The sequence below is a fragment of the Rhinolophus sinicus genome, linkage group LG04, assembly GCF_036562045.2.
Source record: "Rhinolophus sinicus isolate RSC01 linkage group LG04, ASM3656204v1, whole genome shotgun sequence".
NCBI classification, from domain to species: domain Eukaryota; kingdom Metazoa; phylum Chordata; class Mammalia; order Chiroptera; family Rhinolophidae; genus Rhinolophus; species Rhinolophus sinicus.
This window is the reverse complement of record NC_133754.1, coordinates 178899867-178926991: the sequence shown is the minus strand read 5'-3', so window position 1 is coordinate 178926991 and position 27125 is coordinate 178899867. Positions and strand designations below refer to the sequence as shown.

The following is a 27125-nucleotide window of genomic DNA, read 5'->3' as shown; positions in this document are numbered from 1 at the left end:
TTTTCCTTCCTTCCTTCCATCCATCCATCAATCATCCATGCATCTATCCACACATCCATCCATCCATCTATCCATTCATCCATCCATCCCTCCATGCATCATCCACACATCCATCCATCCATCTATCCATCCATCCATCCATTCCTCCATGCATCATCCACACATCCATCCATCTATCCATCCATCCATCCATCCATCCATCCATCCATCCATCCATCCATCCATGCATCTTTGCATCCATCCATATACAGCTGTGCAGTGAGCATCTTCTATTACCAGGTCTGTGGTAGGTACTAGAGAGAGAGCAGGCACAGCCTATCCTTGCGGCATGTACAAGCTGGCAGAGGAGCCACATATTAAACACCCACAAAACCCAAAGGCATCACCACTGTGCTAAGTGCTGGGAAGAAGCAGCCCAAGATGTTGTGAGTGGGTGTAACAAGGGCAGTCTCTCTTAGAGTGTTCTCTGGGCCCCAGGGAGCTGGTGGGCAGGAAACCTGCTAACCTAGCTCCATGGGCTTGGCCTCAGGGGACAGAAGCTGTGAGAAAAGCAGAATAATGTCCCAGCTGAGCCAGCTGGCTTGGTGAGGCTGCAGGCAGCCCACCTGGCCTCTCCAGCCAATGGGGTCCTAGGGGCTTGGCTGCAGCAGGAGGTAAGTCAGGAAGTAGGTGGGGGATAGAGGTCTTTTGAAAATCTGTGCCCAGATTTGCTATGTGAGCCATACCAGCTGGGGTTGGGAACCTCCAAGAACTGTGTCAGAGCTTCAGGAGACACAAGAGAGGTGATTTTGGGCAGAGGGAACAGCATGAGCATATGTGTGGAGGTGGGAAACAGCAGGCAGGCCCAGGAAGGTGGAGCAAGGAGAGAAAAGGAAGGAGACACTGGGTCCTGGCCCTCGGGCATTTCATAGCACCCTGGGGGGCTCGACTCCCACCCTATACCAGGAACAGTAATTATTGTCGTTGGTGAAAGCTGACTGTGCCCAGCGGGGTCATGCGTGATCTCATTTCAGCCTCATTAGATCCAGTAAGGTTGTTACTGCTAGAAGTGAGATTGTTACAGACAGAAAAACCAAAGTCAGGAGAGGTGAAACTGTCACCTGAGAGCACAGAGTTAGCAAGTGAAGGATCAGGATACACTCCCAGCCTGTGTTCTTAACCCCCCTGTTGCCCAGGAAACAATGGGAGGAAACCCGGATCCAGATGGGCAAGGCCCATGTCACTCTGCCTGTGGTCTTGTCTGTCTGTCCCACTAAACTGAGAGTTGACCTACCTGTCACTGCACGACACTGGGCACGGAATAGCATGAAGAAATAATCATCTTAAGAGCAGACACTCAAAGTACTCACCATATGCTCACCTGTGCAGTAGGTGTTATTATTATCCCAGGCCTTTTCACAGATGGGGAAACTGAGACACTGCGTGCTCGGCTTGTGGCTCGTAAGTGGTGAAGCCGTGAGTCACAGGCATCAGGTAAATAAATAAATTAACGTACTCATTGATAAGTACATGAGCCTGAGTAATGATGAATGGATGAATGGAGAAAATGTGAGTAAATGAAGGCCGTATTGAAAGGGGGACAGAGGGAGTGAAGCTGAGTTATAGGTCTTGGTGGAGTGAAGAGGTGGAGGCTGTTACCACTCGTTCCACCTCCAGCTCCCAGGAACAGGCCCCTTTTCTTTCCTCTCAAGGAGGCTTGAATTCTTTGCCAGGCTGTTGCCTAGCAACAGTGTCCTCATCCCCGGACCCACCCCACTTCAGCCTCCCACCCCATCCTGAGGCGTGGCCCTGGTAGGCAGGGAACTGAGGACCTTGGGCTCTCAGACTGGGGGAAGAAGGTGAGAGACCAGAGAGGGGGGCCTCAGTGAGCTCCGAGGCTGGGAGAAGAGACCTGAGACCAGAAGAAGGGCTGTTGGGACCAACCATTGATTCTGAGGGCACTTTGCCTGCAGGGGAGTGAGTGTGCTCACAGCTGCTCATCGCATGACCACTTGAGTCCTAAGTCCTGGGTAGGAGGAGATCTTGGGTGAGTCACTTTCCTTCCTAAATCGGCTTCCTCATCTCTAGAATGGGGACACAGGAGGGCTTTGTACTGAGAAGGTGAGGGCTATTGTTATAAGTAAGGAGTGTGCGCTCTACCTCCAGAGGAGAAAGAATACCGGGGAAAGAACTCTCACAGTCCCCTCCAGAGAGGATGGGGTGCCCTGCTGGAGCACGAGGCCCGGAGGGCGCCCTGAGGAGGTGAGCCCTGAAGGACTTCTTTAAGTGGAGGTGGAGGTGGGGAGTAGGAGAGAAGTCCTGGCAGATGGAACAGCCCAGGCCAAGGCCCAGAGGCATGAGACCAGAGCCCATTCAATGATAACTACTGTTGATTCCCAGTCGGGCACATTTACACTTAACTTGCACAGCTGCTCCACGAGGTTGGGAGTACTGCTCCCATTTTACAGGAAAGGAAATGTTGGCTCAGAAAGGCCAAGGGACTTGTCGAGGTCACACAGTTGGTGAGTGGCAGAGCTAGGTGCAGCTCACTTTCCCCTGCTCGGATAGGTGGAGCAAAGAGAACAAGTGACAAGACATACCGCCGTGGAGTACGTCAGGCCCTCCTTGCGCCACAGGAAGGAGTCTGGACTTTGTGCAGAGGGCAGTGGGGAGCCATTGATGGTTTCTGGGCTGGGGGAAAAGTGACCCAGGCTGGGTCCTCAGGTGCACAGGTGCTGTCCTGGGCCATCACTCTCCACCTCCTACACCTACCACCCTCTGCATCCATCTACCCCCGCCGTTTCTCAGCCACACCGAGAAACCATGTGTGACAGAGGAGAATGTAAAAATATATATGTAACCGAAAAACAACAACAGGCTGACAGAACACAGCTATAAATAATCTGACGGGTGTGGAATCGTTCCTCAGATCCTGCTTCCTGATCCTGCTTCCTGCCGCCTGGAGAGCGGGGGCATGGTGTTGACAGGTGGGGTAGGAACTCAGGGAAGGGAAAGGGAAAGGGGACAACCATTGGTGGACCTACTTTGTGAAAAGTGCTTTACAAGCAGCATGTGTCTGCGTGTTCATAAAAACCCTCTCAGAGAATCACTACTATCGTCCCTGGTTCACAGATAAGGAAACCGAGGCACAGAGAGGTAGGTCATCTGGCCCAGGTCACACGACGAGGAGGTAGTGGAGCTGGGATTCCAGCAAGCCCTGCCATGGGCCAACTTCACAAAGACAAGAGCCAGTTTCAGGTTCTGCCTCCCACAGTCCTTGTCCAAGGCCAGAGAAAGCTTCAGGCTCCCAGGCACTCCCCTGCTCACAGGCCTTCCATGGCTCCCCAGTGCCCTCCAGATAAAGACCAAACTTAGTGAGGACTTCAGGCCCTGTGATCTGCCTACCCCTAGAGCCCGCCTCCCACTGCCCCGGGTCTCTGAACCACAGCCACACCACGTGGCCTTCTCTCAGGACCTGTTCGGAGCCAAGTGCCTTCGGCCTCTGCACCTACTGTTCCCTTTGCCAGGCATGCTGTTCCCCTCTAGTTACATCTACCTACACTGGAGTCTCTGCCCTACCTCTGGGGCCTTCTCCACTGCTCAGCTCCTCCTGTGCTCTCCCTGCAAGGCCCGAAGCTCAGTTGTAGTCACGTGGGTCATTATGTGTGGTGGGCCACAGCTGGTGAGGACGGAATTAGGGTTGGTTGCAGATGGCGTGTCCACAGAGTTGGTGCCCCCACATGCTTGGCTGCTCAGGCGGGCCCACGTGGGGACGGAAGTGCCTGTCATATCAATGCTGCTCTCTGGAGGTGGTGGCCTGAAATGGGACTGGAAGGGGACCCGGCCTCAGGGCCCTAGGGGGAGAAGTAAAGAAAATGGAGGAGGGAGAAAGGTGAAAGTGACTCCTTGCGCCCCCGCAAGGTTGACGGGGTAGCGGCTGAGAAGGACTGGAAATAACTCGGCCCCATCTCTTGGAGCCTCACTGTGTCCCAAATCAGCTTCCGGCAAGTGGCCGGAGCCTATTTGCACCTCTGGCCAGCGTGAGCCATAAAGGTAAGGTTGCCATTGGGTTCATTTGCAGACTTTCCCTATAGACCTGTGCTGCCCAATAGAAATATAATATGAGCCACTTATGCCATTTTTTATTTTAATTTTCTAGTATCCACTTTTTAAAAAAATAAGCAGCTGAGGTTAATTTTAATGTTTTATTTAACCCACTATACCCCAAATATTCTTTCTACGTGTAATCAAGATAAAAACTTAATGAGGTTTTAAAAACTTTTTTTTCATACTAAGTGTTCGAAATCCGTGTGTCTTTTACACTTACGTTTCAATATGAACTAGGCACGTTTTAGGTGCTCAAGAGCCACATGTAGCTGCTGTATTGGACAGAACAGCTCTAGACTATAAACTTGATAAGAGTCAGGACCATGCCTGTACCCACCATTATCTCCAGGGCCTGGTACATAATCGGTACTTAGGGAGTGTTTGTTGAATGACTGGCTGACCGACTGGCTCAATGGATGAATGAACGAATAAATGTATGAGTGAACAAATGGTCTGAGGCCTTGTTAGATTGAAAGCCACATTCCCAGCATGGGCCATGGGAAAAGCCTAGAAATAAATTTTAGTGCCGCCTCTGCATCCAATGTTCTGCATGACCATAAGTGAGGTCCTCCCGTCCCTGAGCCTCAGCTTCCCCATCTGTACAATGGGTTGGGGGATTAGACTGTGTGATTTTTTTCCCCAGGCTCTCAGGAGAGTTTCTCAAGGGAAGCCCAGCCTCCTCTCTGCAGCTCGCTTCCCTGAGTCAGGCCTGCAGAGCAGTTCCCTGTTCCACCCCGCCCCCCTCACTCTACTCTCCCTCCTCCCATGTGTGAGACAGGAGGTCTCAGGAGAGGCCTTCTGTACAGAACTGAGCCAGTCCCCAGAGGGGAAAACCGAGGCAGGACTCCCACCACACAGTGGCCTTGGCACAGGGAGCAAGGCCAAGTGGGAGCTTGGGCTGGCCCTCTTCCACTACCCCTGTCACCCCCATACCTTATGTTTTTCCAGAGCTAGGAAGAGAGCAGGGCAGGCCTTATCCCTTTGATTCTGCAGAGAAGGAAAAGGGAGGCCAAGAGATGTGACAAGACCAGTCTGAGGTCACACAGTGAGCAGGACAGAGCTGGGCCTCTGTTTTCCTTTTCTGAAAAATGGGCAGAAATCCCCTGCCTTTATCCTATGCCACTTCAATGCCTCAAATCCAGGCTCTGCTACTTAACAGCCTGTGATATTGGGCAAGACGCTTTACCTGGCTGTGCCTCAACATCCCTGTTTGTAAGTGGGGAGGATAATACCAGCCTCAGGGTTGTGCCCATGAAATGTGTGAATATATGTAAAGCACGCCTAAGTGTGACTGGCACACCCTAAGTGCCATACAAGTGATAGATATTATTATTAGCCTTCACCGTGGAGCTGTTCTGCAGTTCAAATGAGACAAGGGGTGTGACCATGGGTTTGCAAACTATAAAGTCCTCTCTAGAGAGGCAAGCATTTTTGGCTGCAAAGGACGTTGCAAACTAAAACGCGTTATGACTTGCAAAGCGTTTTGTAAATGTTGCTGCATTAAGGAGGCTATTGTAGATTAGCTTTTTATAATCCGAAAAGCACTTCAGAATCACGAATCACTTTGGAGACTGTAGAGCTCTTTGGAACGGCTTTCTAGACTGTTGAGGGCTGTGCAAGTCTGAGACAAGTGGCCTTTGAAAGACACGGGCAAGAAGCAGGGTGGGAGTAGGTAGAGAAAGAAAGCAGAACCAGTGGCTTAAACTGCAGTTCCATTTCCTTCGTTCTCATTGCTGCCTATGTCAGCCGGTGCAGAGAAATTCCAGCATATCTGCAGATTCCTGCGATTCTGTTCTGAGTCCAGGGAGCCCTGCTGCATTGCTGACTCAGCCAAACAGGATGTGTTAAGCAGGAATTGGCCCCATCTTCCATGCATTCATGCCATGTCTTTTTTCTACCACAAAGGCAATGAACCTGACACCATTTAAAGATTTCCCTGTGGGTAGCCTCTGGGGGCTGGAGAGGTGGTGAGCTCCTGGGCTGCTGGATGACCTTGCTCTGAGGCCCACCTGGGCCTGCTCAGAGACCCAGCCAGAGTACCTGCTGCTTCCATATTGACAGAGTAGCAAAGATTCACGGGCTGAGGGCAGGTGGAGGCCACCCTCTTCAAACTGTGGGGGCAGTGCAAAGGCCCCAAGCTGGGAAGTTCCTACCCTGTTTCCCCGAAAATAAGACTTACCCTGAAAATAAGCCCCAGTTAACATCGTCAGCCAGACAGACGCATTTAGTATGTTATGACGATGTTCCAGAAGAAGATGACATGACTGTATTTGAATAAATGTTTATTGTTGTACATGAAAAAAACAAGACATTCCCTGAAAATGTGCCCTAATGCGTCTTTTGGAGCAAAAATTCATATAAGACCCGGTCTTATTTTCGGGGAGACACGGTAGGTTCCAATCCCTGCTCTGCTCTTTCTCATCTATCACCTTGGGCAGGTCCCCTGACTTTTCTCTGAGCTGCGGTCCCTCAGAGGGATCAGGGACTGATAACGCTCGTTTGTGTGTATGTCATTGGGCAGCCTCGTGTGCAAGCAAATTCCGTCCCTTCGATCCACAGGCCCACGGGCCTTCTAATAAGGAGGAAATAGAAGGTGAGGCAGCTTCTACAGGGTAGGCATTATGAGCACGGGATTTCAAATGATAAAGACCTGGATCCAAATCCCAGCTCTGCACCATAGAGCTGTGTCTTGTGTCAAGTCACATCATCACCTCTGTGAGCCTCCATTTCCTGGGCTATAAAATGGGCATAATAATAGTTGCTATTTTGTAAACGGTTGGTGAGAATGTGAAGACATGCTGTGCATGGCACGCACGGCACAAAATCTGGCCCAGAAGAACTGTTCCACCAACGGCAATGATGAGGTCAGCTCTATGGCAAGGGGACGAATTCAGGAAGAGACTGAAGCTGATGTGTCCATTTCAGGCCCCGGAAACAACCTCATACCAACACACTCCTCGCTTCTTCAAGGACTGTGTGAACATTAGCACTTGGGGCTCTATCTTGAGGGCCTGATGCTTCCCCGCCAGCAGCTGCCGCTTCTTAGGGGTGCCAAGGGTGAAAAAGAAACAGGGAAGTGGTTCGCAGGACAGGCTGTACATCAGAATGGCCCGGAAAGCTTTTAAACACCGGAGCCACTAGGGCCGCACTCCTCCTCCCTGAGATGCTAATTTAAATGATCTGATGTGGGGCCTGAGGTGGGGTCTGATGATTGAGTTTTTAAAAGTCTTAGTTGATTCAAATGAGACCACTGGGGCAGAGAAAGGGGCTGGGCTTTTGAAACAAGTGGGTCTACGAATGCCTGTGGGGCTTCCACAGAAGGCCCCGTGGATCAGGCAGCCTGCGGGCTGGTCACCCAGGTGAGGGCCTGGCCAGGTGGTGGAGAGGAAGGTGTGTGGGCTTTGGAGTCCCTGAGGCCTGGGTTTGAATCCTGATTCTAACACAGCCCAGCTCTGTGGCCTTGGGAAAGTCACTTCACCTGTCTGAGCATTAGTTTCCTCCTCCATGAACTGGCAATCAGAATTCCTGCCTCATAGGTTGGTTGGGATCAATCAGTAAGAATGTCATATTTAATTACCTGGTACAGGACCCTGCCTAGAGTCGGTGTGCCATAAAGTGTCGTTCTGTTGTCTTCCTGAGCAAGCTTAGGGGAGGGCAAGTGTGACTCGGACGCTGGCCTACGTGCCTGATGGGAAGAACACTGGACTGGAAGAAAGAAGTGTGTGCCTGTCTTATTTCTGACCCATCATGGGGTGTGACCTCTGCCGAATCACCCCCATCACTGAGCCTCAGTGACCCCATTCAGCTCAATCCTGAGAGGCACTTAAGGCTGAGCTTCGAAGGCAGAGAGACCTGCTTCAGCCAGTTCTCTGGGGCAAATCACTCAACCTCTCTGAGCCTCAGTTTCACCATCTGTAAATAGAAATTCAGTAGTACCGTTTCCCCGAAAATAAGACCTAGCTGGACAATCAGCTCTAAGGCGTCTTTTGGAGCAAAAATTAATATAAGATGCTGTGTTATGTCATGTTATGTTATATTATATTATATTATACCCAGTCTTATAGTAAAATAAGACCGGATCTTATATTAATTTTTGCTCCAAAAGATGCATTAGAGCTGATTGTCCGGCTAGGTCTTATTTTCTAGGGAAACACGGTATGTACATCTCATCCCAACTGTGTGTTCAGTGGCTTGAAATTGGCCATTGTGGGAGTGTTTACACCAAGGAGATTGGCAAACATTACAAATCAGGACTCCCCCGGCCCATGCTATACCTGCCGTAGAAGTCAGTTCACCAGCACGCCACTGTGACTCAGATAGTACCTTTCACCATGGTTGCTGGGAGATTCGGAGAGCTATTGCCTGTCAAGCATTTAGCACAGCATCTGGGCGCTAATGCATGCTAGTTAAGCACTCTGGCCTGGTATAAGGTGATCACATCTGTGGTCTCGTAGAGCTTTAACAACCCTAGGAAATTTCTAAAGGAGGAAATTCAGGCTCAGGCAGGCTCGCTGACTTCAAATGCAATTAAATTTTGCAGGCCTACTATGTGCAAAGTTTATTATATATCCATCTCATTTCAGCCTCACAAACCCCCTTTTTCTCATTATAGATGAGGACTCAAAGGCCCAGAATGGGCAAGTGGCCCACCTAAGGTCACACCGGGAGCCCAAGGCCTTGGTTTTGGTCTTGAACCTGCATGTGCCCGTCTCCATTTCTCCTGGGCTCTCTCCTCACTCCATCCAGCTGCTTTTCCTTCTGGATGAGGGCATCTTTGCTCATTTGATCTCTCTGGCCCTTTCTAGCTCTGACATCCTCGGTATTTAAATCAGCACATGAATATTTTACAAGCATCCCAGGCGAAAATAACCCCCTGCCTGGTTATGTCAGGCTGCAGCCCCAGTCGCCAGGCCCAGGCGCTTCTGCTATTTGTGAGACATGCAATTCTGTGAGGCCTCCCAGCAGCAGCAGCCAAGGAATCAATAGCCTTTAAATAAGTAATTAGAGGAGCTGAAGACGGCACAGCCAGGAGTGAGCCAGGGAACACAGACTCATGCTCTCCCAGTCTTCCTGGGAGGGCCCGCTTCTGTTTCTTGGTCAAGAAATGCCACAGGGCCTGGGGCAGGGTGAGAAATGTGGGAAGTGCAGGGAAGAATTAGATGAAAACAACAATAGTTGGTAATTATTGAGCATTTCGCACGTGTCAGGCTTTGTCTCATTATTGCATACCTATTGTTCTCTTAAAAACATTGATGCTCAGAGAGGGGTTGTCAGTTGCCTGGGGCCACACAGCTGGGAAATGGCAGAGGCCCAGGCCTATCTGACTTCAGAGCAGGGTTTCTCAACCTTGGTGCTATTGACATTTTGAGCTGGGTAATTCTTTCTTGGAGTGGAGTGGGGTGGGAGGCTGTCCTGTGCATTGTAGGATGATTAACAGCCCTGGTCTCTATCCCCTGGATGCAGGTGGCATGTCCTCCCCACTTGTGACAACCAAAAATGTCTTCAGACATTGCCTAATGTCCGGGGGGGGGGGGCACAAATCACCCCAGTGGAGAGCCACTGCTTTAGAGTCTGTGTTTACTTTCCTCCTCCTTTCCTCTGCTTTGGTGGCTTTTAGGTTAAGCATCAAAAATCTTTCTCCCAGGCAGTGTGGAGGTTCCTCAAAAACTTAAAAATAGAATTACCGTATGACCCAGCAATCCCACTCCTAGGCATCTACCCAAAAAATCTGAAAACATTTATCCATAAAGACACGTGTGCTCCAATGTTCATTGCAGCTTTGTTTACGGTGGCCAAGACATGGAAACAACCAAAATGTCCTTCGATAGATGAATGGATAAAGAAGTTGTGGTATATATACACCATGGAATACTATTCGGCGGTAAGAAAAGATGAAATAGGACCATTTGTGACAACATGGATGGATCTTGAGAATATAATGCTAAGCGAAATAAGTCAGACAGAAAAAGCAGAGAACCATATGATTTCACTGATATGTGGTATATGAACCAAAAACAACAAAAGAACAAGACAAACAAATGAGAAACAAAAACTCATAGACACAGACAATAGTTTAGTGGTTACCAGAGGGTAAGGGGGGTGGGGGGTGGAAGATGAGGGTAAAGGGGGTCAAATATATGGTGATGGAAGGAGAACTGACTCTGGGTGGTGAACACACAATGGGATTTATAGATGATGTAATATGGAATTGTATACCTGAAATCTATGTAACTTTACTAACAATTGTCACCCCAATAAACTTTAATTAAAAAAATAAATAAATAAAAAATAAAGTGAGTCTCTTGTAGACAGAAAAAAAAAAAGAATCTTTCTCCCAACCTAAAGAGGCAGCTCTGGAGCCGAAGCTGGCTAGGGGAGAACACCAACTTGCCTATCACTGGCTGTGACCTTGGGCAACTTCCCAACCTCTCTGTGTCTCAGTTTCCCTATTTGTAGAGTGGCCCCCACAAATAAAAAGGTTATCGTGAGGTTTCAATGAGTTAGTACATGCAAAGCATTTAGGTCAGTGCCTGGTGCATAAGTGTGAGCTGTTGTTATAATCCACAGGCCTGCGTGACCAAGCCCCAGCCCCACACTGCAGCTTCTCTGGTACCACTGTCCCCGTAAAGAAAGGGAAGGAAGACCTCGGAGAGCCTAGGAAGAACTCACCGCTAACAACTTCTGCTGTTCCTCCCTTCTCGCTGCACTCCCCCTCCCGCCAGTCCTAGAGGACGTGGAAAAAACCTCGACAAGAATGGCCATTTAATCCCACGGGATGACAAGGTAATAAGAGCAGGCACAGCCGCTTCCTCTCTCCCTGCACTGCCGCCTGTGCATGGAAAGGAGTGTGGAGGCTCTGCACGCTGACTTACAAAAGCATCCGATTAGAATGCACTTTCTTTTATTATCCAGGAAGCTATAAAAATACAGATAAACAAACACATTTGATCACTAGAGTTGGTTGTCACATTTTACTGGTCTATAGCATGTGTTTTTGTTACACTGACGTCTGTTAGAAACAAGGTTCCGGAACGTTGTCTTCATTTGGGTGCTTGAAAGAAACAGTATCCAGAAAGACATTCCAGAGGTTGTCCTTACAGAGCAGGCCCCAGTGCAGGAGTGTGTGCGTGTATGTGTGTGTGTCTAAATTCCTCCCTTTCCCCAGAAGAAAGGGTCCCTTGAGGTGACCTGGTCCAACCTTCTCATATAGTTGAGGAATCTGAGGCCCAGGACAGGGCAGTGCTTTGCCCAGGGTCACAGAACAACTTGGTTCAGCAACCTTTTTCCAAGCATATTATGGGCTCTAGCTGCTGTAATAGGCCCCAGTCTTAGTGGCACAATGGAGTTGTCTTTCTTGCTCACATGGCAGGTGTTCCTGGCTGGTGGGCGGGCCTTCCACATGGTGATTCAGGGACCCAGGCCCCCTGTTTCCTGTGGCTACACCCTCCCCTGTAGACTCAGAATCATCTGCTTTCAACTAGATGGGGGAAAATTCAGAGGATTGCAGATTTTATGGAGGTTTTTTTTAGGTCAGGCTTGGAAGTGGCCCATGTCACTTCTGTCCATATTCCATCAGCCCATCTTAAGTCACATTCCATAGCTAACTACAAAGGAGGTTGGGAAATGTAGCCTGGCTGTGTGCCCAGGAGGAGAAAGAGACAGACTGGTGAATTGCTGGCCAGGTCTCAGTGCCGGGCCCTGGGCTAGAACCTGCATGGACAGAGATGAGTGAGATGGGAGACCTGCCCTGTGAAGCTCAGTCTAGTGGGGGGCGGGGAGGGCAGGAGCAGACACAGGTAGCTGATGTCCCCAGTTTGAGGTTCAGAATAAGAATTTGTTTTTTGAGCCCCTCTCCCATTGATCAAGTACATTTACTTCTCTCTAGAGAGACCCCACCCCATGATAAGTCCAAGACTCCTGGGACCCTTGTTAACTCATTCCAAAAGTGGTCAGCAACCCTTGCTTCTAAAGGGTTGCAGAGAAGAAACTGGAAGGCCTGTTTCAGTTCCTGAAAGGCCCTCTGCCTGGGACCCAGCAGCATTTCCTTTTTGGGAGAGCCCCTCTCCCCAGGGTTACATGTCACTTCAGACCACCACAGGACTGGCTTTCAACAGCACTGGAGAGATGACCTAGCTTCTCAGTTCACACATGCACACACACACCTTACACACACACCTGACACATGCACACACACACACACCTTCAGAACTAGCCATAGCAGACATTTGCCACTTTGGTTAACCAGTAACTATCTGGGGGATCCCAAGATGGTGAAAGGACCCCAACCTCCCACCACAAAAGCTGGATGGGGCAGATATCCGTACCCCCAGCAGCTAGAATATAGACATGTGGCCTAAAGCGTGGCCAGTTGGACTCACCCTTCAGGACTCTGAATCTTGAATGACACGGAGGCACAGGGTCAGTTAGCAGCAGAATGGCACCTATTGATGTGTGACGCACCATTTCCATGGTCAGAGGTGCCAGCAGGGGCCCCTGTGACCAGCTGGCAAGTGGCAGCCCCCAACGTGGTACCTTGGCTGGGCCTTAACTCTCTGGGTTCCCGTCAAGCCTGTTTCTCCAGTCCTTCGTCAATTGTGTGTGCCACCTGAGGCTTTGCCAAACAACTTCTTTAGGTTAATCAGAGTCAGTCTTTACTAACAGCAGCCAAGAAGCCTGCCTAAGGTAGCCTCGGTATTGAACCTGGGCCACCAACCCACTGCCGCCAGGATTTGCTTTGCTGCCAGCTTCACCCAGGGCCAACACAGACCCCACACAGCTCTAAACAACTTCCACCCTCAAGGGAAAGGCCCAGGTTCTCATCTCTTCCCTCCAGATTTCTGAGCAAACCTCTAATTATCCTATCTTTCCACATTCCTTCAACAATCAAAGTCCTGAAGAGGGTTATGTACAGAACTAACATAATTGGCTTTCTGTGTATTTTGTTTTATGCATTGAAAACCATTATTGGGAGATGAGGTCCATATCTTCACTTTATGTCACAGGGGTCCCGGGCACCAAAAAAGTAAAGCTCCCTCTGGACTGTGGAATCCAGACAGTAGGTACCAGGATTCCTTCCTCACAAGATGGGCCCCTTTGCCTGATGAGACCCTTACTGGTTTGAGAGCAACCCATCCTCCCACACCGTTCCTTCTGGAAAGAGTTCCCTACTTCTTCTTTTTTTTTTTCTTAAAGGACTTGGTGTATTCTTGGCCTTTTTTAAAAAAAAATTTTATTGGGGAACAGTGTGTTTCTCCAGAACCCATCAGCTCCAAGTCATTGTCCTTCAATCTAGTTGTGGAGGGCGCAGCTCACTGGCCCATGTGGGAATCAAACTGGCAACCTTGTTGTTAAGAGCTCGCACTCTAACCAACTGAGCCACCCAACCACCCCCCTACTTCTTTTTAGGGCCAGTTTCTCTCTCCACTCTGTAGAGGTAGATGGTCCCAGCAGGAGTTGCCATCTTGTCACACCAGCTTCAGCTACTGTTAAGGAGAGGTGGGTGTCTGACCTAAGCCAGACCCACAAGTTATTTTTTTTTTAAACTGGAACTTGGGGGAGGGGACCCCAGCTATATTTTCCCTGGTTGGGACTCTGGAGCTTCATATTTTTCGTAAAGCAGGGGAAGCCAATTTGAGTAAGAGAGGGGCGCTAAAGAGAAACAGTGACAAACAGAGACAATGAGACAGAGGAGAAGAGAGAAACAGAGAAAAGAGAAGGGGAGAGGAGGAGAGGGAGCTGGCTGTATCCTAGCCCAAGGTCCAGCTGCGACCCTGTCCCCCTGGCAACTTGGTTATTCATTGCCTCCTAGAGTTTCCCCCTTTTTGCTTCAGCTAGTTGGAAATGGAGTTTGTCTCTGTCTGAATTTGTTCCTACTGAATCCAGGGTCTGCACAGAGCCTGCACATAGTAGGTGTGCAACCAACCTCTGTGAATGAACAAATACATGCAAAAAGAAGAAAGAATGTACAGGGTACAGGGAGAAAGATTAACTCTTTGTGGGGAGATGTCAGGAACTGCCTGGGCTGGGAGGTGATATTTGAAGTGGGCTTTCGAGGGTGAATAGGAGTTTTCTGGATGACAGTTATAGGAGTAGAAGATAGCAGGGACTAGGTTGAAAAAGGCTTAGCTATCAGACTAAATATTAGGACTTTTACAAATAGTGGCTGACCTATGTCTAAATCCTAGCGCTCCATCCAGGGTGTCATCTATGTGAGCGAATATACCGGTACCCTTAAAGCTCCTTTTGTGCCCCTCCTTCTATAGACACTGCTAACAGGAAGATCACGCTCTCCAACCCCACCCCGTGACTCTCTGAAAGTTGTCCTCACCGGGGTCTCTGATAAGCCCTCCTGTGGCTAGACCAGCAGATGGACCCTTTTCAGTCCTGATCCTCCCTGACCTCTGGGCAGCTTTCCACATTCTGACCTTGACCCTCACTGTTCTTCGTGGTCTTGTCTTACTGGGCCCATAGCCGTTCCTTAAATGTCGGTGGCCTCCTGGGGCCTGTGCTGGCTCTTCCCCTCCCTCTGCACTCACCCTGGACAGTCCTATCCACTCCTTTGGCCTCACGGACCACTTATGGCTGAGGACTCCCAACTTTCCCCCTCCCATCAGCTCCAGACCCAATTACCCACTGGCTGGTTCTTCTCCACCAGGCTATGCCGTGGACCCTTCAGACTCAAACACATCCCAAATCGGACCCATCATCTTCCCCATCATCTTCCACTCTGTGCACCCTCACTCGGATTTACACAGCAGTTTCCCGGTCCACCCGCCTGTGAGGAGCAGATCCCTAGCCCCATGGAGAAGGAAACAGGCTTGGAGAAGGGCAGGACTGAGCCTACAGGTGGGTCTGCCAGACTTGGGGGCACTGCTGGAGTAGGACTCAGGATGGGGCAGCATTGCTCACCTCTGACCCCCAGGCCTCCCGCCGCTGGGGCAGTAAATGTTGACCAGATTGATTTCCACCATGCTTGGAAGTCAGCGGTCAGCTGCTGACCACACTGTCAATTATTCAGGCTCCCTGGGATTCCAAGAGCATCCATTTAACTAAAACACGGCTCCGCTGTCCTCACACCCCCAGCCTTCCCTCAGAGGCCTGGGCAGGGATACCTGGGCACCTCCCCAGGCAGCCAGGCAGACGTCTGCCCTGGCCCCTCACTCCCACTCCCGCCACCCCATACATAAGCCAGAAATTGCCAGCTTCTCCATCCGCAAATCTCTCGGAGGTATTCCTGGGCCAAGGAGGGCTGAGGCCTTGAGGGCAGAGCTGGGACCAGCAGCCAGAAGTTCCTGAGGCACGTTTTGGTTCCATTCCATGGGACACAGAATTTTCATATAACCAGAGACAGACACTCCGGGAGGCAGGGAGCCCCCAGTCCCAGTGGGCGTATACCAGTCTGTAGCAGACCCATCATTAGGAGACAGAGCTATCCAAGGGAGAGACCCGGGCTGGCAGTGTCATGGAGAAACAACTAACATTTTAAGAGTACTTTAAAATTTGCAAAACTCTCAAGACATCTGTCATTGGGTGGCCTCAAGTCTCTTTTTGGAACCAGGTAGTACATAAATAAAAATGCATTCATTTGATAGTTGTTTATTGAACGGGCCAGGCTCTTTGAGAGGTGGTACAGGGTGGGTCAAAATATCAGTTCAACCCTGCCCTGGAGTACTAGGGCACTGAAAGCCATAATAAGGGGACTTATGACATGTTAGGAAAGGTTGTGTACGCTCGATGTGCTTCAGAGCACATTACCCTCAAACGACCCTGCAAGGCTGGTGCTGGAACTGTCTGCATTTCACAGGTGAGGGAAGACTTTACAGATGACGCATAGAGAGGTGCAAAAACGTGTCCAAAGTCACACAGCCTGTGCAAAGGATTGAGCTGGAATCTGAGTCCAAGCACCTGATCTCTAGCCCCTGCTGTCAGCCTCTCCAGTCAAAGTCGTGTGAGGGGGTTTGGTAGAAGTTAGGCAGATGATCACATAAGTAATGATCTAGTGACAGAGCTGTGGAGGGGAGCTCAGAGCGAGTGAGTGTAACAGGAAGAACTAATCTATCTAGGTTGGGGGAAGGGGTGACAAGTTAGAGAAAGCTTTCTAGAAGTCCTTCAGGAAGAGGGGTTCAATAGGGGAAGAGTCCAGGGAAGGTAGGATATTCTGAGCAGGGAGCACAGCCAGTGTGACGACCGGGTGGCTCCAGCACCCTGGCCAGGACCCACGGCAGCCAGTGCCAAGGGGAGCAGGCAAGCGCCTCAGCCGCCCTGGCTGGGCCCACTTCCTCTTTGTTTGTCGGCTGTATTTTTAGATCTCTTACTTTCCGATGACACAGTTGTGCTAGCAGGATCTGGGCCTCAGTCAGTTTTTTAGTCTCCCACCATGGTGTCTTTCTCAGCGCTTCCCCTTGGAGACCTGACTGCAGGCTGATGGGAAGCCTGGCTTTTCTCTAATGCAGTTACTCACTGTTCCACTTGGGTCCCAGGGGCCCGCGCTCAAATACCAGTGGACACAGGTCTCTCCACCTCTCACCTTTCCATCTGCTCTCTCTCTTTCGCCCCACCAGTTAAATTCCACTCTACTCCAGCATCCCTGTTTGTGCCAGATACTGGGCTGGACACTGGCAAGACAGACCTAAAAAGGACATAAGCACCTTTCACATCTTGCATGCTAGAGTCAGGGTGAGTGTATGATTCAAAGTCCAAACTGGGGCATGTATGTAATGAAAAGAGTGCTACGAACAATTGTACTGAGACCACAGTGTAAACCTGGGCAAACTAAGGTACAGGGTTGCCCCAATTAAACAGAAGGATGGAAGAGTGGGGAGAAGCTTGACAGATGGAGGACACGTAGAAGGGAGTCTTGCCAGGGGTGATGGCATGTGAAAAGACGTGGCAAATCTGGGGACGAGTTTATGGTGGCAATAGCCTGGTATTTGGGCCAGGGAGAAGGGATGGAAGGAGAGGCCCGGGTGGACTCCAGGTGGGAAAAAGTGGACAGTTTGGTACAACTAGAACAGGGTGGCAGAAACCTTGCAGCACTGCCACCCGTGGGCTCATGGCAGGCATCACTAATTGATCATTGCACTGTTCCTCCCACTGATTCACCCTCCACACAGAGGGCCAGGGAACAAGGGGAAGACAACTAGAGAGCCTCCGGGCTCCTGGGTTCCTGGCCTGGCATCTGGGAAGATGGCGTTGACAGGCAGGTATAACGGCACAGTGGGAGGCCCTGGTAGCAATCATTGTTCCAGAGGTCCCCAGGGCAGGGTCACTAGGAGAGGACCACCCTGAGACTCTGCCTCAAGTGGCCGAGAGGCCAAACAGATTTGGTGGGTTTTTGTGTGGATAGCATCAGAGGCTGGAGAAAACAATCGTAAAAATGTGTGCCCCACCCATTAAGACCCTGCAGAAGAGGGGAGGGGCCTGTGGTGGTTCCCACCCCAAAGCTGAGAAATGGGAGCCCAAGAAAAGTACATGTAAAGTTTGGGGGTGACTGCAAGAAGGGGAGACTGACACATCATTCCCTGCTTGGATGTCTGCTTAGCCATGGGCTGCCACCTGCCCCAGAGGAACCAGAATGGGACATGGTGGCTCAGCCTCAGGGGAAGGCCCTTTGGGTTCTGGTTCTTGGAGGCACCAAGGCTAAGAGGAGGAGAGTCTGTAGGGGTGGGAGAGGGTGGAGGCTGCAATCTCGCTGCTACCCTCTCAGCCGGGACAGTCTCAGCACTGGAGAGATGTGGCAAAGGTACCAGCTGAAGGGTAACTGGAAGGTGTAGCTTTGTCTGAGGAGGGACCACCAGTATCTGGGGGAGGAGCCTGGAATTAAGACCTTGGTCAGTGGGTCCTCTGGGGCCTCCACCCACTACCCCAGACCCATAGGCTTTGAGCTCAGTCCAGCACACTTGTGACTCACCAAAGGGGAACCACAGCCTGGCCAGGTGTCACTGGAGGGACAGCTGTTTCCCTCTTTCTTCTTCTCTAACCCCAGCCCTAGGAGTGAACCCAGAGAAGGGATATGTGTGTGACAGAGAGACCACCCTGCCCTCCCTGGCACTCCATAACACACACACACACACACACACACACACACACACACACACACACTCTAAGGCCCTAGAGCTCCCAGTTTAGCTTACCTTGTGGATAAGGAGAAAGTGTAGAGTTAAATCTGAGCCTGAAGTTTTAAAATGACCAGCTCTTAACCAGAATGAGACAACTTTTATAACCCAAAGTGTCTGAACATGGAAACGACCACTGTGCTGTCAAAGGCACATGACTCCTAACTGGTGGAGGGGTTCATAGCCATTATTAGAAAAATAAAACTGGGCCATAACTGTGGTCCAATGAGCTGAAGTCCTTAGGAAGCTTTTTACAAAGGCAACACCAAAAGGGGATGGGATTGGAAGGGGAAAGATGTTAAGAAACAAGGCTGGAATGAGGCTGTGTTCAATGTATTAGGCAGAGGGACCCAGGAAGCTCCGACACCTATCTCTCCACTCACCCTGCCTGCAAGGTCTGGGGGAGCCATATCTACATAGGAAACTCAGGGTCACTGAGTTGTTGGCTGGGCTTGTGCCCCCAACCCAATGCTGAGCCCTCCCTAGGTCAGTTTGAGGCCCAAGGAGGCCGTTCCCTCCCAGGCCAAACCCAAATCTCAGGCTGCCATCACCTTAAGCGGGACGTCACCCACGTGGGACAGGCCTGAAGCAGCAGGGCCTCATGAATGACCTTCCAGCCTCTGGCCCTCACCACCATTGCCGTGTGGGTGAAAGGTAGCAGAGGGAGAGCACACATTGGATGGAAAAGGAAGAGAGAGCATCCACGTGACACGTGGAGACACGCAGGGTGGGATCAGATTCCTCCCAGCACCCACCCATGGGCAGATGTGGCTCCATCGGGGCACCTGAGCCCCGAGGCCCAGCTCTCTCTTGGGTGGGGGTTAAGGAAAGGAAGAGGTAAAGAAAGGAGACCCCATGCCTAGGGCTGCAGAGAAGGGTTCAGATGAGGGCTCTGAATTTGAGGGGTCTGCGACCATCCAGGGGATGATGATGTGAAGGCGGGGTCTCTCAGGAGATGGAAATCTGGGCGTCATCTGGCTGGAGGTGATGCTGCCAGCCTTGGAGCTAAAGCAGAGAGGAGGAGAAATGGCAGCGAGGAACAAGGAGTCTTGAAAAAGCTAACATTTAGGAGCGGGAGGAAAAGCTGCAAGAAGTTGCCAGGAGCCCTGCAGCCGCCAGCTCCTGGCCATCCTCCGGCTGACAAGATGCATCTCTCAGCGGCTCCGGGAAGACTTATGGCCTTGAGTCTGCCCAGGTGGGCAGTGGGACAAGTTGACCTCCCTGCTTCCTGCTCCCCTGCTCTGGCTTTGGCGGCTGCTGGGGGCCCCCAGGCCAACGCCGCCCTCCCGCTCCGGGCCCAGCGTTCCAGACTTTCCCCTCATCAGAGTTTACCAGCCTGGTCTCATTCCCTCTCCGGAGTCCCTGGCCAAGTGCAGCCTGGCGCTCTGCCCTTCTCTTCTTCTCTCCTTAGAGCAGGAGCCAGTTGAGGCCCATCGGCAGACGTAGCCACAGGCCAGGCCCTGGGACCCTCCCCACCTAAAGCAGCAAAGTCAGTCCACTCTGCCTTAGAAGTTCATTTGCGTCTATCCTCATGCCCAGTTCTGACAAGAGAGTTTATGCTCTGAGTCAGAGACTGAGACCCAAGGACTCCAAGCCCCGCCCTGGTCTTTCTCATAAATGTCATCAGCCCACCCTATGCCAAACATAAATTAGAGTGTTGATCTTTAAACCCCAGCCCAAGGCTGAAAGCATGGGGAGCTGATATTCTCAGGGTTTGGGGCCTTTCTCAGTCTCAGTTTGCCGTCTGTGTGTAACCCATTTGTCAGCTGGGGCCTCCCGTCTCTTATGATTCCAAAAATATCAGTTTAAATCCATATTCCACACCCTGTGGAAATGCAAAGCTATCCCCAATACTTTGGAGAGTTCTGGAATGGTTTGCATTTTCACACTCCCCTCTGCATCAGAGCTGCGGCTTCTGCTAAATTCGTTTAGCATCTGGATTGGGTGGCTGACCCAGGCCTGCTGTTTTGTTTTTACACGGCTCTGACTGAGACATGGAATGCAGCCGGCACCTTCTGCTGTTTCCACTAGAAACCCACCCCAGAAGGTATTTGTGTAAAGGCAAGCGGAGGGAGATTTGGGGAAGTCAGAGTGAGGGTTTCAAGTGCTACAATTCAACCAACTTCAAATGTACATTGGACAGTCTTGTTCTTAAAAGGCCTTTGGTCCACCTACCCCTGGGAAGTTTTCATGGGCCCCTTTACCTCACACAGTTCCCCAGCCTTGCCCTGGTTCTGGTTCTTTTCTGTCGTCGTCTTTGCAGCTCTCTTCCTTGAGAGGCAAAATAGTGCAGTAGTTAAGTGCAGGAGTTCTGCTTCCAGGTGGTCTTGGCTCTGCATCTTATCAGCTGTGTGATCTTAGGAGTTGCCTAACCTCTCTGAACCTCAATTTCATCTGTAAATGAGCATAATAAATTTGAAGATAATAGGCCTGGTGGTGAGGATTTCATAAAGCCATGGGAAGCGCTTAGCAGAGGGTTAATAATGTTAGCTATTATCGTTATCGTCATCATCATCTACCCCACCAAATTCCTCTTACTGTCCTAAGAAGAACAAGTCAGCTTTCTCAGGCCCTATCCCTAATCCTGCCCATCTTTGCACACTCAAGCCCAGGAAGGGCTCAAACACAGAAAGGAGTGTTCTTTCAAAAGGCTTGTCCCTCTTGGCTCGGCCTTGAAGGCTGTCAGTTGAGGTTGTGAATGGGCTTCATTACAGGTGAATAGGCTAACAGTGACCCCACATTGGTAGACACTAAATAAATGGGATGTGCTTCTTTCGTCTTTGTCTCTACCTCCCACCCTCATCCCCATTAGATTGAAAGTAACAATCTGGGACCAGCAGTAGCAGATCCTGAGTCTGATGGGAATGTTTCTGACTTTACTGAACTATTTATTGGGAAGGAGGTGCTGTCTTTCAGGGGTTTCTATACAGCCTGCAGTTGCTGGGGGCCATGTTTTCTGCTGCATAGGAAAATCTACCTAAGAATGAAGCCAACACAAAGAAAAAGACAGCTTCTTAGTGATGACATTTGAGGTCCTAAATCCCACCATACCTGGACTTGTCCCTTGAGTTTCCCAATTATGTGAGTCCAGAAATCCCCCTTTGCTTGTTTAAGCTAATTTGATTTGAGCTTCTGCCATGTCAAATTGAATGAATTTTGACTAATAAAGGATTTCAACTATAAATGGGGTATATTACAAAACAAGGGGAATGTCATAGAATCCACTGCAGGAAGTATAACCAGAAATCACAGGAATGTAAAGGCTGCCTCTGATTCCATTTCTTTCTCTCTCTGAGGCCACATAATCTCCCATTTCTGCTTTTTCTCTGCATATTTGCTTCTTTTTATTTCCCTCTACAGACAAGTGTTTCTGCTAATTCATTGGCTCATCTAGAAAAGATCCCAGGGCTGATTATCATTGGCCCAGATTGGGTCATGTGACCACCCTGAACCACTCATTATGATTGGCCAAACTGTGGGCCATTACCTCTGGATCTGAGAACTGGGGTCAGGCCCACTTATACCAAATAGACTAAGAGAAGGTGAAGAATAGTTTAAGGAACAAACACAAAAACAGAGTGTTGTTTTCAGAACAATGGGGAATGAATGCCAGGTATACAAAATTAAGACAAAAACACAAAAAAACCTCTAACATGGAGTTAAGTGAATTTTGTTTTACAAACTAACCAAGGCCTGAATAAGCTCAGGGCCAGCCCCTCGTCCCAGAGGAGCAGCTCTAATGGCAACTTTCACCTGTGACAACAGCTTTTGAGAGCTGCCATTGCTAAGGCTTTCTTTAATCTCTTTTCAAATCATACCACGTGCCGGAGGGAACTGGTTCTGACTCTGGCCCCAGCATGCGGCCCTTCCATGGCGTCATTTGAGTTATAAAGATGCCCCATTACATGGAATGATTATGGGTAGTGAGGGAGTTCCAAGGAGAGAGGCCGGGGAGGAAGGAAGGAATCGTGGATGAAGTGGCCTCTGAGCAGGGTCTTCGAGGATAGCCACTAAACTTCTCAGGGTGATAATCAGGAAGACAAATAGTAAGTGTTGGCGAGGATGTGGAGAACTTGGAGCCCTCATGCCCTGCTGGTGGGAATGTAAAATGGTATGACCTACTCTGGTCTAGCAGGTCCTTAAAAAGTGAACACAGAGCTACTACTACAGGCGTCCCTTGGAGATACGGCAGGTTCTGTTCCAAACCACTCCGATAAAAGAAGTTGTCATTTTATGGCTAGTGGAGGGTCTTGCCTGCGATTTGTAAAAAAGGCAACATCTATGAATTGCAATAAAGTGAAGTACAATAAAACAAGGTATGCCTGTATATGACCCAGCAATTCCACTCCTAGCTATATACTCAAGAGAAATGAAAACATGTGTCCACACAAAAACTTGTAAATGAATCTTCATAACAACATCATTTGTAATCGCCAAAAAGCAGAAACAACCCAAATGTCCATCAACTAATGAATGGATAAATAAAATGTACATCCGCACAATGGAATATTCCACCATAAGAGGGAATAAAGTGTTGATACCTGCTACAACATATTAATAGATGAACCTTGAAAATCTTAAGTGAAGGAAGCCAGTCACGAAAGACCATATATTGTACGATTCCATTGATGTGAAATGGCCAGCATAGGCAAATAGAGACAGAATGTTGATTAGGGGTTGCCTATAGCTAGGGGGGAGGGGAAAGGGAGTGACACTAATGGGGTTTTGGGGGATATGTTGAAAATTGATTGTAGTGATGTTTTCATCACTGAATACACTAAAAAACATTCAATTGTACATTTTAAATGAGTGAATTGTATGGTATATGAATTATATCTCATTAAAGTTATTACCAAAAAAGAATAGAAAAAAGAATATATCAGGAAGTAGGAGAAGAGGGGCCTAAGCTGGGTGTTAGCTGGGAACTCAGGGATACCACAGCTGACTGTCTGAGAAGCTGGGCCCCATCCAACCGTCATCCCTTGGATTTCAAAACAAGTGAAAGAAATTGGGGGCATAAAGGAAAATGCTAACGTGAAAAAGGGGACAGAGGAAAATACTGTTTCTGAGGCCCTGAGGCAGTCAGGAAGCTCCACAAGGAGGCAAAGCATCAAGGTGACTGGATGCCAGCCTGCGTCACTGGCTCCAGTGTTTGGGAGAGATTTGGCGGCAGAGAGCAGCACTCTGACGTGTGCCCGTTTCCTTGGTGTGAAGGAGGACCTGCAGTCAGCACCATTAGTGGGGTCTGCTGGCTCATGATCATCCCCTCCACCCTTGCCCTGTTTACAGAGGTAGGTTCAGGGCAGCCATGTTTGTGCAATGTGGTCTTTGACTATAGCTGATTGTCCCAGTGTGGACCTGTGTGTGACCTGCGCTGACTCAGTCTGAGTCCCTTCTCTGGAATTTGGATCTTGACAGAGATTCCTTCTCTCCAAAGGGCTGGAATATGTGAGCTAGGGGGCTGAGACAGCCACATTCCCCTTCCCCCAACTCACTGGGGGCAGGGCTGAAAATAAGAGGAAGCTGGTTCCGCGGCTGAGTTCCCTATGGAAGTAGCTCTAAAGTGAAAGCACCTGGGAACCCTTTGGGAGCCGACAGGATATCTGTGAGCCTGCAGGGAGAGCCCGGAGCCACCAGAGCAGCCTCGGTGATGCAGGTAAGCAGGTGTGGAGATGTCCAGATGAAGCACTAATGGGAGGAAGCAGAGGGAGGTTGGTGTCCCAGAAACTTCCCTGGAGAGGGTTTGGGAATCAAAGACCATGGCTGTTGGGAACCACTGCCCTTGGCCAACGAATTCTAGGGAAGCAAAACTTCCACAAATAGTGACATGGCCTTGTTGGTGTTATCAATAATTAATATTTTGTGCCAGCACAGCCCATTATACTTTTCAAAGCATGTCCACCGCCACAATCTCATTTGATTTGCTCTTTCCCCATCTATATTGAAGAAAGATGTATTATGCTCTGAGGGCTACCATGCCCACAGCCCCTTCTAGAATAAAGCCACCTGTATAACCCACCCCTTGCATACTGGATTAAGGTGTGCAGCTGACACAAAGGCAGCCACCGTACAGGTGGGCCAGCAGCTTCAGAGGCTGCACGGCAGGACACCAGTAACCAGCTCAGATAACAGGGACCAAGGGAGCCAACATAGGCTCTCTCTGAGGGTTTGAGAGTAAGCCTCTGGAGAGAGGCAGGGCTCTGTTTTTGCAAGGGCAGAAGCCAAGAGACACAGAGAGGAGGCAGTAAGCGAAGCCAAGAATAAATAAGAAGTGGCAGCGGCAGCCAAGAGGTGGGAAGAAGGTAGGAGGGAGACATTAGTGGGCAGGAAAGGAGCAGGATGGTCGAGATGGAGAAACCAGTGGAGGGGCCCTAGAACAGAGAACGGCTTTGGCAGATGGCACCCCATAGCCTGGACACTAGACCAGCGCTGGACCCTGAAGGTGTCCCTCGCCCTGCACACCATTCCTGTCTCCAAAGAACATAGTCGGGTGGCTTAGATTTTTGTGTTCCTTGGTGTCACAGGAACTTCAGTAGGAACCACCTGAGTCATCTCTTACTCCTTAATGCAGCCACACACACACCCCGCCATTAACAGGCATGCTTCCTTTTATTGCGCCTGCCTTATTGAGCCTCACAAATGTTGAATTTTTTACATATTGAAATCAAGACTCTCCACCAGCAAAAACGATTATGACTCACTGTATTGTGATACTCACTGTATTGCAGTGTCTGGAACTGAAGCATCAATATCTCTGAGGTCTGCCTGCGATTCCTGGCCCCACAGGAAGAGAGGATTCCTGGCCAATGTCAGCATATCTCAGCAGGGTCCTTCCTCTTGTCTGCCCCCGAATCCTCTCTTCCCTAGAGGGGACCCTGGTAGGGGGGGACTACATGAAGGACTCTGCTGTGGTATGGTGACATCAGTCAGGATGTCACCTGCCTTCAGTGTGGACAGTTCAGGAATGTGTCTCAGGAAGGGTGACCAACACCTCGGTTAGTAGATGACCAAAGGAAGTCAATGAGGAAAGAGTCCTTTCTTCCTTCTTCCCTCCTACTTTCCCTCTCTCCCTCCCATTCTCCTTTCTTTTCTCCCTTTCTTTCCTCAAGCAAACTTGACTCTCAAATGCACAACTTGCTGACTCAAGCACCCAGCAGAGTCTGACCGGTGTCTCTGTCCCAATTCTAAATTCAATCTGATTGGCCCAGTTTGGGTCAGGTGACCACCTCTGGTCCAATCAACTATGGCCAAGGGAACAGTGTTATGTAGTGTTAATATGGCTGCTGTACCTTCTCAGAGAAAAGGGGAACATGGTTTAGACTAACACCTAAAATGTGTGTACTAAACAGAGAGAAATAAAATCAGGGGACAGGAATTAGCTTTTTTTTTAATTGGTATATGTTGAGTGCTCTAGAAAACAGTACATATATTTTCTTATTTATTTCAATCCTGACAACTCTGCGAGATAAGCATTAATATCTTATTTTGCAAATGAGGGAAATTACACTTGGGAAATTAAGGCACTTGCCCCAAGACATTGAGTCTAGTAAGGGGTGCAACTGGATGCAAATCCAGGGATTATGCTTTTCTTCTCCCACACTGCTTGGCATGACCTTGAAGTGGTGTCTCTGCCCTTGCTTTGCTAATGTCTCAAGACTCCAACTCAGCCTCAGTGAAAGGCCGTTGAAGCTTGCTAGCTCACATTCGTCAATATATGGATGAGGAAGTGGAGTCGAGAGAGGGGTAGCGGCTAGCCCACAGTCACACAGGGATTCCAAGGCAGAAAGGAAACAAGCACCCTGGTCTCCTAAGTCTCAGGCTGGAGCTCTCCCCTAAATAGCATGCTGTCTTGTGGGTATCCTGAGAGGCTGTTCCGTGGCATCTTTTCTCCCTGCAGACTTAAGGGGTGAGGCCACCCCATGCTGCTTCCTGTTCCCTGACCCTGCTTCCTCCTTCTCTGTTCATCCCCTAAATGTGATATTAGTGCTACCAGTCTTTGAACACTTAGAGTGTGCCAGCAAGTGAGCCGAGTACATGCTTGAGCTCATTACCAGGCTTTGGGGACAGGGCTGATCTGTGAGCCTGAGCCCGTGTAAATCCTACCTTCTTAGAGGGAAGTGAGGAGGAAAGAGGGAGTGTGGTACAGCAGGGCGACAGGGGCTCCAGGATTGACAAGGGATGCCTCACCCAAGGAAGCAATGATCAGCCCGGAGACATGAGACCATCTGGAGAAAAGTCGAACCACCAAAGTCAGAGAGGGGGTCAGAAAGAGTGTCCACCTGTGGCTATCTGACGTCAGGTCCTCAAGAACGGGGATCGGGGACCTCTCTCACTATATGACCCTCTAGTTCCCACAGGAAACCTTGAAGACTTTAAGCAGGGGAATGACATACCCAGTTTCTGGAAAATGGATTGGGAAGAGGCAAAAGGAAAACCAGAGAGATGATCACCTGGAAGTGAGGTAAGACAGCTTCCACTCCGGTAGGGGAGATGGGCAATGTATTAGGGTTCTCCAGAAAACAGAGCCAATAGGATATATCTCTACTTATATCTAGGGACTTATTATAAGGAATTGGCTCATGCCTTATGGAGGCTAAGAAGTTCCAAGGTCTGTATTTGGCAGACTGGAGACCCAGGAAAACCAGGAATATAGTTCAAGCCTGAGTCCAAAGACCTGAAAACGAGGAGAGCCAGTGGTGTAAGTTCCATTCTGAGGGCAGGAGAAAACCTCTCATAGACACACCCAGAATGATGTTTGACCAAATATCTAGGCACCCCTGAGGCCCAGTCAAGTTGATACATAAGATTAACCATCACAGGCAATAAGCAAGTAAATAATACACTTATATGTTCAGGGAACAATAGAAAAGTAAAAAAAAAAAAATGAAGCTGGGTGAGGGACTAGAGAGCAGTGGGGACAGAAAG

General features: G+C 49.7%; 2 long non-coding RNA genes across 7 annotated transcripts in view; one reads left to right on the top strand and one right to left on the bottom strand.

The window, feature by feature from the left end:
• The first annotated feature begins 1811 nt into the window (after window positions 1-1811).
• LOC109446014 (uncharacterized) overlaps window positions 1812-27125 on the top strand; it is a 56630-nt gene continuing 31316 nt past the window's right edge. For 2 of the 5 annotated variants that reach the window (XR_012495928.1, XR_012495930.1), the window contains exons 1-5: window positions 3757-4032; window positions 10654-10869; window positions 14741-14931; window positions 23638-23856; window positions 26549-26661. This is a non-coding gene — a long non-coding RNA (uncharacterized LOC109446014). Of the gene's footprint in view, window positions 2027-3756; window positions 4033-9863; window positions 9968-10653; window positions 10870-14740; window positions 14932-23637; window positions 23857-26548; window positions 26662-27125 lie in introns of those variants that run through there. The other 3 variants (XR_012495932.1, XR_012495931.1, XR_012495929.1) reach the window with 3 other exon arrangements.
• Window positions 17434-25328, bottom strand: LOC141571183 (uncharacterized). Of its 2 annotated transcripts, XR_012495934.1 has the most exons (4): window positions 24919-25328; window positions 23774-23888; window positions 20405-20594; window positions 17434-19205 (listed from the first exon to the last, which is right to left on the bottom strand). It is a non-coding gene; the product is annotated as an uncharacterized LOC141571183 (long non-coding RNA). The 2 variants fall into 2 exon arrangements; XR_012495933.1 differs by having other exon boundaries at window positions 17434-20594.